We start from the raw sequence: 13301 nt of genomic DNA on the forward strand, positions 1-13301 counted from the left end.
GCATAAGTGGTGGTGACTCAGGAGATAGAATGTATGCCTTCCAATAAGGTGAATCGGGTCGAATCACAGAGATGGCTGGTCGATAAAAATTCCTCATCCAGCTCGCATCGACCACAGTGTTGACGTAAAATATCCTTAGTGGTGGACGGATCATAGGTTAGAGTCCCCTTGCCGTCAAGCTAACCGTAGTAGGTTTTCATGGTTTTCTTCACCATGTGACGTAAATGCTGGTTAGCGCCATCAAAAAGTCCTCCAAGAAGGAAAATTTCTCCCAATTCTGGATTGAGGAATTACCTTGTCTTCTGGATTGGGTTCTAAATTACAAGGCTACGGAGTTCAATATTAGTAGCCGTGAATCCAAAAATTAGGTTGGCTGTTAACGACGGTTATAAAATAAAATGTATAACGCATTTATTTTCATCCTTCCGTTCAGACGTGAATTTCTGAAAATATCTATGCGTTAAACAGTTTGTGCATCATTTTCATTTTGAGATTACGATTACAACGCCACCTGTGAAACACACTGTGAGGCAAGCATGTCAAATTAGTGAACTTTTTTTCTGGAAAATCCAAATCTGCATTACAAAAAAGGGGGTTTCTGCGGAAGATTACGAAGTTACCTTTCACCCAATGTTCAGTGGGTGAAAGGTAGGCTCTGTGGGCTCTGGCTTGAAAACGTCGAATGCATCTTTTGAAAATATTTACCCCATATATTTTTAGATTTTTTTGACCCGATCCATTTTTGTGAGGACATTTGGCGTACTTTTTGGAGACCCTGTAGAATTGGTCAAATTTTGTTTCGCCACGTTAAGGAACAAATCAGCGGCCTTTAAACGAATTGCTCTCTCTCTCTTTGGAAATTTTAATCTTGTCTGTAGTTGGTCCTAATTATAATACAAGCTTTTATTTCTTTTATTATTTGTTACCTTAACTAACCCAATGTCAAGAATGCTAAGCAAGGGAGCGGGTTGTTAAACGCCGTTGGATTGGAAAACTGCTTCCGGGGCACTGCTTCGGTTCTTATCTATTATCTGATAACTTTGGAAATTATACAGATAACTAGAAGATGTTTTATAAAATTCAAGTATTTTTTTTACGAAATTAAAATTTCTCAAATATTTGCCTTTTTCTAACAAAGTGTTTTAATCGATCATCATCTTCAAGATCTTAGTGATAATTTGGTTTACTAAATTTGAAAATCTTAAAGATACAGGAAAAGAAAAATATACTTTATCGGATCTAGGAAGAAAAAAAAAATTGTGAAAGGAATTGCTTGTTAGCAGCAATCACGAACTCTACCGTTTAAGTTGAGTGACGCTGTCTAAATCTAAACAGAAAACAAGAACTTTGCCCCATCCTAACATAAACGAACTCTTAATTGTCAAATTGAAAACTTCAGATAAATCTCGAATCGCCATTTCCATTTATTTGGATTAACACAGAAAGGATGCTATATATTTCAAAATAATGAAATTATTTATTTGAAAGAATATTTCTCTGGATGTTTTCAGGTAATTATCTATATATTAATTTATAAATTCTACGCAGTTTTCTACTTTTAATTATTTATTTATTCTTAGATTAAAATAAAAAAAACACAATTGTAATTAGAGCATAATAAAAAACACAATTAAATCCACATTTTGATTTCCTCATCTTTTGCATTTTTTAGGTTAAATAAAAAAAATTATATACGCTACTAAAAGAGGATATTGTTAATTATTGTTATTATGACAGACAGAGGTTATGTCTTTTCATAGTATTAGTATATATAAATTATTAATATTTTAATTTAATTCATATTCTTTTAGTTAATTAAAAGTTAATTAGTCTAGTTAATTAAATTTTTTAAACGATTTCCAATTTTTGCAACTTTTTTACTAGTCTTGCGCCCCAAACTGTTTTTAAAACAGTGTTCAAAACTTGTTCGTACATAAAATATAAAATTTTATGTGTTAAAATATTAAATTCATGCCTTAGATTATTTCTTGAGGTTACAATTAAAAGAAACGCATGCCTCATTCAACGTTTATGCGTTCAACATTCAACGTTCAACATGCATAATTCAGCATTCGATGTTCATGCTAACTCCATTTTATCGCGATTTTACGTTAACTATTTTAATACATTTGGTTCAAACTGAGAACTTCTATTTATTCTACAGTACAGCTGCATTATTCATTTTCTTAATTTCGTGCCTTAAAAAAAAAGCAAAATATTTTATTGCATTATCACAAGGTGCAACAAGGCGGAATAGTTTGAAATTTCTACTTTAATTGGTAGACAAAATCTTTACTCCAAATTTATTTATGTTGGAAAAAAATATTTCATTATATGTACTTGAAAGTTGTTTTTAGATTAAAAATCTGACAGCATGTGTCGAAGCTAAACATTAAAATATTAAAAGAGTTCCAGGATACAGCATTCTCCCCTAACTTTTTATTGTATTGAGGAATCTGATTGTCAACAAACAGCCAAACAGGATTTAAGTTCAACGATTTGTTTATGATCTAAATGAAACTTTGACTTAATGCGATTGTAAAATTTAAAAGCTGATTAAAGAAAACATATTAATTTATTAAGCCGCATTTAAATTACATTAAAACCAAATTTCAAAGCCAAAATCAAGGCTTGTTTTCTTCTAAAAATAATTCACGTGCAATGCAGGTGATCTTAGAAATGTAAGCGATTTTGTTTTCTTCAAATTTATCTTGCCTAGTTAAATCTTATTCTTGAAACCCGGATACAGATTTACATATTGGTTACTCTAAGTGAAGCTACTTTACGAACTCATTCTGAACTAATTGGATATAAGAAGTAGATAATTTTATAAGTAAGATTGTATTGACTTTTCTACTAAAAAGTGATTTCTTTGTTTGTGCAAGTATGAGTTGCTTGGAAGTTTTCTGTGTATGAACTTTTAAGGTAACAATTTTAAGGTAACAACTGATTTTGAAACTAACTTTAATTAAAATTTTAATTTTATTTTTTAGTTTTAGCATTATAAATCTAAAGTAAATTTATAAATTTATAAAATATTTTTTTCAAAATAAGGACAAATTTGAGCATAAAAAATACACATTTTTATATCTCGCAAATAGTTCTACAATAAATTGTAATGCATAAATATAGAAATATTTTTTTCCTAAATGAAAAATATGATTACCTGTGTTTTAAATTTAAATCTTTAAAAAATTTCACACTATACAATGAAATAGGACTAAGTATATTGTTCAGTATTGAATTTAAAAATTCTAACATTCTTATTTAAAATATGATAAAAATAATAAACTCACACTTGGACCTCAGTTTTTAGTCTAAAGCATATCTGATAAACAAAGTCTACAGACTAAGCTTCAAAAAATTCTAAGATAAAAAATTATTATTATTATTTTTTTTTTGCAGTGTGTGTTAGCGTAAAGAGATCTTCTCAAAATTGAGGATTTTCTGAAAATGCATCTAAAATATGAAATTTCTATTCTGTTACGTTTCTCAGCAAGCGAAAAAACGACTACAACTTCGATTCTAAAGATTGAAGTACGAGAATTTAAAAAGATTTAATAAGTTAATTAACAGAAGTTCAAATATAGAAAGTAGAAAGAAAAAAAAACGAAATTTTCATAGAAATTACCGATTTTTACGCAGTCGGATACATTGAATGAAAATAAACATAGTTGTATTAATAGTATGTGACGCCCGGTGGCTGAGCGGTAGCGCTTCGCGCTGTCGTGCCACAGGTCCTTGGTTCGATCCTTGGGCTGGGCAAGGCCGACTCAGCCTTTCATCCCTTCAGTGGGTCGATAAAATGAGTACCAAGCATGCTTGGGAACTAACACTGGGGGTTCCGCGTTCGGCTGACCACCTGACCGGAACATATGCTCCCGCACCCCAGAGCCCAAGGTCAAGAAAACTGAGATGGGCACAGTCGGCCTTGGCCCTCTTAATGGGCTGTCGCGCCACTGAGTTAGTTAGTTAGTTAGTATTAATAGTATTATGATAAAATTTACTACCTATTATAAAAACAAAAAATGTTTGACGGTTTTAACACTTAAAATGTATTTAAATTTATGCATCTGCTTTGTTTAAAAAACAGTTATTTTTAAAACTTTTAGACAAAATATGAATTAGTATCTTCCAATGCTAGACTTTTTCTTAAAATCTTAAATTTTTGTTATTAAACTTTTATAATAAACATATTAAATTTACTTTGATTAAAAACAATTTAGCAACGTTTAATTTCAATAATTCTGTAAGATTTTTGGAAAGGAGGGCAATATATTTACAAAGAATTGAGTCGCGATACCTAAATGGTTAAGGCACTGAACTCTCAATGTGAAGAACGGGGGTTCGATCCCCAGTGGCGGCTTTAAAGCCAGACAGCTTCAGATCTATAGGTACCAGCCAGTCTGGGAAATAAAGACGGCCTGTGCGCAGTGCTATCCACATTGCCATAATCATGCGTTGATCATGAAACTGTGGAACCTTAACTTCCATGACTCCCCTGGAACACAGCGGTCTGTTGCGATTATGCCTTCCTTTTATTCTATAAATAATGAATCTTTCAATAATGAATCAACACTAAACATACCATAACCGGTCTTTTGACCCGTTATTCTATGCTGTATTGTAAAGTGTTAGTATGTTTAGTGCTAAAATTTCTATGAATAACATTTCATCATATATTTGTACTAGTTCAGATATTGTAATTGTACAGTTGTCCATTGTAAACATTAAGTTGGAAGTGTGTGGCAGCTCCTGGAATGCAAGTGAAAGGCCTTTTTCTTCTCCTTTCTTCAGTTTGAAAAATAACTATTAATATGTAAATATTTATTATGAGCCTTAATTCTTCTTGGAAACAGTAATGCAACAAAAGGTCAAGTTGAACTTTTGTAAACATTGCATTACAAATGATTCTGGATTTCATACAACTCGTCTAGAACTAAACGTTGCGTTATGGAAGAAAAAAAAAGTATTTATCATCATCAAAGACAAATTGTTTAAAAATTAATTCTAGGAACCATAAAAAGTTTTAAATAATAATGAAATTGTTTTGACTTTTTGTTTAGTTCATCATGAACCTTAAATACCATTTAGAATAAATTTGAATGTAATAAAAAGAAATTAATAATTCTTAAAAAAAATCTTTATACCAATATATGATTACTTTTTAGAATTTATTATTATTATCTATCGTTATCACATTCTATTTTTAATAGTAAACTATTATAAAATTATCAAACCGTATTATCCAAGCATTATTAATTTTTTCAGATGCTACTGAAATGCGGATATTTGTATTTTATTTGCTTATTTTTACTTCTTGCTTTTTTAACTGTTAATTTATATATTCTTAACAGAGTTGTGTAGTTTTTATAACATAAATGTTTACCTCTGATGGAACAGTTCGTGATTATATGCACAATTCGAATGCTTTTAAAATCAGATAAAAAGAAAATAACATAAAACCATTACTTGTATAAATCGTATCGCAAACAAATTGCGAATTCGTGAATAAATAAGATACTTTAACTACTTTGGTCATAGTTATTTAATTTTATAAACTTTTTAATTGAAGTTAATTAATTTTTTGTGAATATTATTATAATTAAAAGTTTTATGCCGATCTAATTACTCTCTAATTGCTTGTGGAATTGAGATAAGTAATTTTTAATTTTTACGCCCTTAATATACTCAAGTTTATATTTTTAAAATTGCCGAATTCAAGCATTTTTTAATATAGTGTTCAATTTCAAAAGCAATTATATCGAATTTGTAAACTTTCTGCTCAAATTCTTTAATTTTCAAGATTTTTTTTCTTCTTCTTTCCTCACTTTCACACATGTTCCGGAACGACAATTTCGTCCTTAGCGATGATCTTGTGATTACTTGGCAAAATATTTGTCATTACTATAGCTTCATAAAAATGGTGTCAAAGATTGAGATCAGGAGAACCTTGACGATCTATCTGCTTACTGAAACTATGTATTCCCCCACTTTCACTGAAATGTGAACTACAACTACACATGCTCATAAAATAAAAAAATAATTCGCCTAGATTTGTCAGCCATATTTCAATTGAATCTCACCTACGGTTTATACGCTATCAATTTTTATTCCTATGTGGCCCATTAATTTTTACCTTCGTACTACAAAAAAAATTTTAGAGTAGAAATATTGTCCTTTTCACATTAGTTTCAAATTGAATGAAAAAAAATGGTACGAGTTTTGACATTTTTTCTAATCGATTTCTCACTTTTACATTATCTCCTTTAATGATAAATGAAAGTAAGAAAGTGAGAATCTTTGGGTATTATTTAAATATCGTACGAATTTTTAAAATCTTTACTTGAAATTCATTAAATTTAACAATTATTTAATCATTAAATTAAATACATGAAAACGAAAGTTTGTCTCTGCCTCATTGATAAGTCGATAACGGGAGCGCCAATTTAAATCGCGTTTCTTTATTAGCAGTTTTCAAATTTTTAAGGAGTGGTAGGCAATCACCTCTTTCCAGCATCATGTTGTTCGAGCACAGTATCGAAAATACGGCATTTCAGTGATTCATTCATGAAAAAATTTAAACATAAATTGAAATTAGCATTTTCTTGGAGGCAGCATTTTTACTAAATATTCAAAAAATAGAAGCAGACTAAACCACTAGAAAAAATTACATATGCTTATTCTTGTTCGACCAAAAGGCATTTCAATTTCAAAGCTTTAAAATTTATTAAATTATTGTACTGACGAATTTCAATACTAACTATTAATAATAGTAATTATTTGTAAACGTTTGTGGGGATGCCAAATCCAAAAGGCAGTCTTCCTTAACTTCTACTTATCGGTTCTACTTACTCGTATCAGTTATCGATTATCGGTATCCTATCGGTAATCGATTCTACTTACTTATCAGTTCTACTTACTTCTTCTACTTACTTCTTCTACTTATCGGTTATAAGGACACATGGTCCTTATAAGTTGGGTATTAACAGTGAATAGATGCCCAAAATGTTCTTAAATTATATATTTGAGTACACACAGTTAAGATTTGGATCAGTTAAGTCTCAACTCTTGGGTCTCAATCTAAAGAAAAGGTTTTAATAGCAAGAATCTTTCCTTTAGGCTTAAAAAAGTTAAATAAGACTGATTAGCAGGTTGATCGTCCATTTTAACTCCGAATTAAATAATTTATCTTTTATTTTAGAATGTATTGTTTACTGTTTTAGATGTGTGTATTCTTTTAACTTAAAGAAGTTTTTAACAGTTAAAGTACGTTTCGTTTTGGTGAAAAACCCTTACATATTAAATTCATTGGCTCGCATATTTAGTTTGATTTTTCAAAGTTATATTTTGACAGTTACTAATTCGATTTATTATCCATTGATAGAGATAATTAGCATATTTCTTTTTTTATGTTAGCATACGTTGTACTAAACATTTGAATATAAATTAACCACTATACCATACGAACAAGGAGAGACAAAAATTAAATCCACACTTACTTGAACAATAGGAGTTTATTATACTTACATAGTATCTTGATTTTTGAGTATACGATTTTAAATCTCGAAAACCTTGAAATTCTACTTATTAAAAAAGGCGGACCAGCTGGCATATTGTGGCGGCTAAATGATAAAAATAAATAAAAGTTATTAAGAGTGGTAATTACTTGCAGATTATTACATTTAATTGATAAATAAACAAAGAATAATAAACAGTCTTCTAAAGAAAAATCTATTAAAAGAAATATGCATTATAAAACTTGGCACGAATGAAGAATATATATTCTGTATTCAACTATGCTTTCTTCTTTGAATGTCTTGCGTGTCTACATTCATTAACTTACGTACGGTAAAGAAAACAAAATTTAAGCAAAGCGCAAAAATTAGACAATAATAAGACAGATTCAATTTTGACAAAAAAAAAAAAAAAAATTGGCGAAAGAGGAAAGGATAAGAAGAATACAATATGCATTCCTTCCATCCTCAGTTATAAAAATGCTTTTTTCTGTATTTGTTTCGTTTCAAAGTTGTAGTGATAATGTTGTTATGAATTTAACAATGCTGTTTAAAAATTACTCGAATTAAGATGTCTTATTTTTAATTTTTATTGTCCTAAATATTAATGAAATGCCCTTAAGTAATAGTCAAAAAATACGAATGCAATTGAAAACTAATCTCTCCTTGTAAAATAACTTTTGACTACTACTTAGTTTGTAACACATAGTGTTAAAAAAAAGGTAAGTATCTTTACTTTTTTAAGACTTAGTTAAATATTAATAATATTAGTCTTTGCATTATAAGTATTCTTTGAGAAAATTTTACATAGCTCATAAACTGTTGATGTAGAAAAATCAGTTTGCAGAAACACTTATTAAATTGTTTTATTCTATTAAAAAATATAAAATTGGAAAATTAAAAAAACAATTTTAGAAATCCGCCGTTAAAAGCTCGTTATCGCTCAAATATTTATTTTATTTTATTTTTCAATTCTTTACGTTGTTTTTTAATATAATCCTGGTTATCAAAATTTTTTAATGAAACATTGCTCTATGGAATCAACTCCAAAGTTGTGTAAAATAATTTTCTAAGATTTTTATTATAAAAAAATTGCTTATGTAGAGTTATTTTTAACATTAGGAGGGGCTTGGTACATCTTACGTTGTTTCCCGTCGCTAATGTTAACTCTTTATTGAAAACGTGAATTCATATATCCAAAAGTTATGATTTTGTTTTGAATAATTTTTTTAATGCCACTGAAAAATGTCTTGGATGCTTTTGTTGTTATTATTGCATGATTATAGCTTTCAAATGTATAATATGACTTCTTTTAAACTTCAGTAATAAAATAAATCCTTTACACTATAAAAATACGTAATAAATTTCACATTATGAAATTTTATTGCATACAAATAGACGAAATTTCGTCATATTCTGTTCAAAAATTTTTTTTTTCAAATATTTGTATCAAAAAATTACATTTTTTCGTTGAAATTATTAATTGTTGAAATGAAAAAATTGGTCAAGGGATATACTTTATTACTAAGATAATTAAATGGTAAAATGAAGTCAATTAAGTGACTTCAAAGGAAGAAGATTTTAAGATTATAGATAAACAACTTCTCTACTGTATAGCGTAGAATTTTGGGTGTTACAAGAAAAAAAACTTGCTTTACATCTTAGAGAATTTAATTATTTATTACATAATTAAATTAATGGAAATTGGGTTAAAAAATTCGATGTAATTAATATAGATGACCTATATAATTGCGTAAAATGCACGATATACCAAAATATTTGAAAACATGATAGTTGTAAAGGGTTACAAAATCGTATAGTTTTGAAATCATGATTTTTTTTAACTATACCAGCTACAGACGGTTTCTAGTCTGTTAAAGGTAAAGAAATGTTCCGAACAGTAAACTTTATGGTCAATTGGATGTGCAGATTGCTGCTGGTTATTTTACCGCAATTTTAGAATGAAATTTTCTTGCAGTGTAAAATTAACTTAGTTCTAGATGTATGACGTATGAAACAACCATATGTCTCTCTATTCTAAAAAAATGTTTTTGCAGTTAATTTTGTCCCCTGAAAAACTTTTTAACTACGTGATGAAAATCTAAGATTAAGGAATCAATTCATTCAGAATCTTTCAGGGAAGACATTTAGGGCATTCAAATCTTTTACATAATTTTAAATTTTTATTTATTTTAGTTTTAAAGCACGATTTTGCAGTTAATATTGAAGAATAACCGCCGTTCACAACAGCCAATCACATGTCTGAAAACGGCAAGCTTAAAAAAGCGATTTACAAGTCTGAATTTTCTTTTTCAGAGATGCAACCAATCACAAAATAGTAAGAATTTCATTCTTCAGTTTTACAACATCTCAACTTATTTCGTATTGATATATTGATTAATCTGATTGTTTGTTTTCTAAAACGTTAATTCGTAAGTTTAATCTGGTTTTAAATCTTAATTCGATTTGTTTATTTACAAGTAATGCCTAAAAAGAAAAGACCTAACATTACTAAAAAGTCGCAACTCAATGCGAAAGCTAATCGAAAGCGGGAAAAACGTAAACTTCATAGTATAGAAGAAAATAATGCTCTTTTTAAACAAGTTTCATATTAAGATTATATCTGCACATTGATGTTAATTTCTGACAATTTTGGCTCATTTAGAGAACAAATAGGACATAGAAGGAACTGTAGTCAACGAAAAAAAGTGACATTGATATTGACACACTGCTTATTCTGCATTTAAGAAAATTAATTCTTTTCGATGATAACAGTTAATATTCAGTTTAATATTGAAATATATGAAATCAAAGCATTCTTGGTTTTGCGAAGCAATTCTCCGGGGGTTGGCGAGCGTCAGCGAGCAGGGGGCGGAGCCCTCTAGTTTAGTAAAAAATGAAAACTTGGATTATTTCAAAGGTTAAAATATCCAATGTTAGGTATTGGTAAATAACAACTCGTGCTCTTCTTTTACTGTTTTTTCTTCTTCTTTTTTTTAAATCTAAAAACTGAGTACAATAAACATTGCAGAATATTCCTTCGTTAAAATAAATTTTCATGAAAGAAAAAAACCAATTTCTAAATCTTACATAACAAAAGTCCTGTTTTATGATCCAGCCTTGAAGAAATGATTTAAAAATAGTTTTAAATTCAAGAGATATTTATTTTTCTGTTGTATAACAATGTCTGACTGACACGAAAGCTCCTTTCTATAAAGCCATTTCATTTTACAAGGAATTCCTTTTTTGTTGTTCCTCATGACTTCGAACTAGTTAAACAACTTTTTCTTTGGCCTTCGGTTTAGATGCAAACACGCATCATTTGATCTTTACCCTCGTATTTTGGCTTTTTTAATGTGGGAAGAATCCTAAATTAACACTTTGTCAAAACCCTAATAGGCAAACACCTAAAAAAAATTCTTGTAAGTATAAATTAAGTGTTAACGCATAATACTCTTCTAGGTTTCCAATTATCTTAAATATGATATTTAAGACGCTGCAGTCTTATTACAATAAAAATATTTTTGAGTTCAGTTGAAAGGCTTAAAGCACATTTCAACATGATTTTTCGAAGCTCTTTCACCGTGGCAGCTTAAGTGCCTTACACTTGAAATATAACTATAATTTTGAACTATATGTGCCATCTGGCCGTGAAGAATTGTCTTGGTTTTAGAACGGAGAAGTAAACTTAAATATTTTAAAAATTATTAAATTTTCTAAAAATCACCAATTTGGCGAAATTTTTTCCCTAGATGAAATTGCCAAAATCAATACCTTATTCTCAATTTTTGCAAATTTTTGTGCACCCAGATAATGCAAAATTGATGTCAATTTTAACATGTTAATAAATTAGACCACAAACGCTTTTCATTTTCTCGAAACTGATCCCTTTCCTCACATTTTGCTCCATTTTTAGAATAAAGATATAGTGACCTAGACAAAGATCGGCTAAACCTGACATAAAATTCATGAGTAGCTGTTACAAACATACAGCAGTTTCAAAAATAGTATGTAATTTGCAAAAAGCATAATTTCATGCCACGGCAGTGGCTTCAAAAAACAGCCTTAATAACAAATTGCTCCTAATACTGTTTCGAGATAATTACAAGTTTCTAGAATTTTTCCTTCCGGAAGAAAAGTACTCAAAATTTCTGAAAGTGTGCATGAAAATTGTGGTGTTTTTCACCAAAAGCACTCTATTTGAAAATACGATTTATTATATAACCAAAGCCCTTCGATTGTGCTTGAATAATCTAATTTCTATTTAATAAGTCAATTGGAGATTCAATAGGCCTCTGCTTGCATTCGGGAAATTTAATCTGACAAAGCTTGACTGTGATTATTATTATTGCCGCATACAATTTAATATTTTGTATAATATTAAATATTTGTATAATATTAAATATTAAATATTTGTATAATATTAAATATTAAATAGTATTTGTATAATATTAAATATATCACATAAAATTAAATATGAATCATTAAAATATGTGATTTATGCAACTTTCAAAAATTTCAGGTTCTCATATTTTTATATAGTTAATATAAATAAAATCCACTAACATTTTAGTTAGTAAATACTTTTATAAGTAATATTTGCAAAATATTCACAGGAATCACTTATTTTCTATTTTACATTAAAGCAAGTATAACAATTAAATCTGCAAATAGTTAGTTTCAGAAACATTCAAAAACCTTAAACAGGTTTAAATAGCAGACAAGTGTACAGAAACAGCATGATGATTAAATTTTTACCAATAAATTAGGGAAAATAAAATGATAAATAGCTGTAATTCTCTCTTTAGCCGCCACTTAACAGCAACAATTAAGACTTAAAATTAAAAAGATAGTGGTATAGTGGTTCATAGGATATAGCGGTTACTAGGATATTCATAGGATATAGTGGTTACTGAGCGTTAAGAGGATAAAAATTTTGCAATTTTGTGTGATGACTCAAAATATCATTTAAGAAAAAAGACATTGTAAGTAGCCAAACTGAGGATGATCAACTATTAGTTCTTGCCCTGAATAATTAATAAAATATCTCAACTACCTTATCAACTAATTACTAAAACCAGGATTGTAGGCATATGAAGCAGTTAATAAAATGACCTATTACATGATTAAATAAATAATCCCAAGAAACTGTAGTGGTACGATATTACCTGATTGAAAGCCTCAATCACTTCAGAAATGAACAAATAAGAAATAACAGTCGACATGTTTCAAGCGCATCAAAAATAGGCACCTATTATAGTAGAAAATGTTATTTCTTACGTTATTGTGACTGTTATTTCTTATTTGTTTATTTCGGAAGTGAATTAAGTTTTCAATGCAGTAAAATCTATCACATGGTTTAAGTTTTTTTTATACGACTAGAGGGCTCCGCCCCCTGCTCGCTGACGCTCGCCAACCCCCGGAGAATTGCTTCGCAATTCTTGCTTGGTTTGCTTCGCAAAACCAAGAATGCTTTGATTTCATATATTTCAATATTAAACTGAATATTAACTGTTATCATCGAAAAGAATTAATTTTCTTAAATGCAGAATAAGCAGTGTGTCAATATCAATGTCACTTTTTTTCGTTGACTACAGTTCCTTCTATGTCCTATTTGTTCTCTAAATGAGCCAAAATTGTCAGAAATTAACATCAATGTGCAGATATAATCTTAATATGAAACTTGTTTAAAAAAAATGATAATCACAATAATACAGACTTTGTCCCAAAGAAATGAATATATTTTTAACACATTTAATTCAATATATATATATATATATATAT

The 13301-nt window shown here is 29.0% G+C and overlaps 1 protein-coding gene and 1 long non-coding RNA gene across 2 annotated transcripts in view; one reads left to right on the forward strand and one right to left on the reverse strand.

Moving 5' to 3' along the window:
- Nucleotides 1–1219: 1219 nt before the first annotated feature.
- Nucleotides 1220–13301, forward strand: part of LOC107446889 (major facilitator superfamily domain-containing protein 6) — a gene marked incomplete at its 3' end in the record, with an annotated part of 19004 nt that continues 6922 nt past the window's right edge. The window contains 1 exon segment of the mRNA XM_043038997.2: nt 1220–1511.
- The window catches only part of LOC139424999 (uncharacterized), a 45815-nt gene continuing 40014 nt past the window's right edge, over nt 7501–13301 (reverse strand). Inside the window, exon 3 of the long non-coding RNA XR_011636150.1 lies at nt 7501–7625. This is a non-coding gene — a long non-coding RNA (uncharacterized lncRNA). The remainder of the gene's footprint in view (nt 7626–13301) is intronic.

Source organism: Parasteatoda tepidariorum, chromosome 2, assembly GCF_043381705.1.
Source record: "Parasteatoda tepidariorum isolate YZ-2023 chromosome 2, CAS_Ptep_4.0, whole genome shotgun sequence".
In the NCBI taxonomy this organism is placed as follows: domain Eukaryota; kingdom Metazoa; phylum Arthropoda; class Arachnida; order Araneae; family Theridiidae; genus Parasteatoda; species Parasteatoda tepidariorum.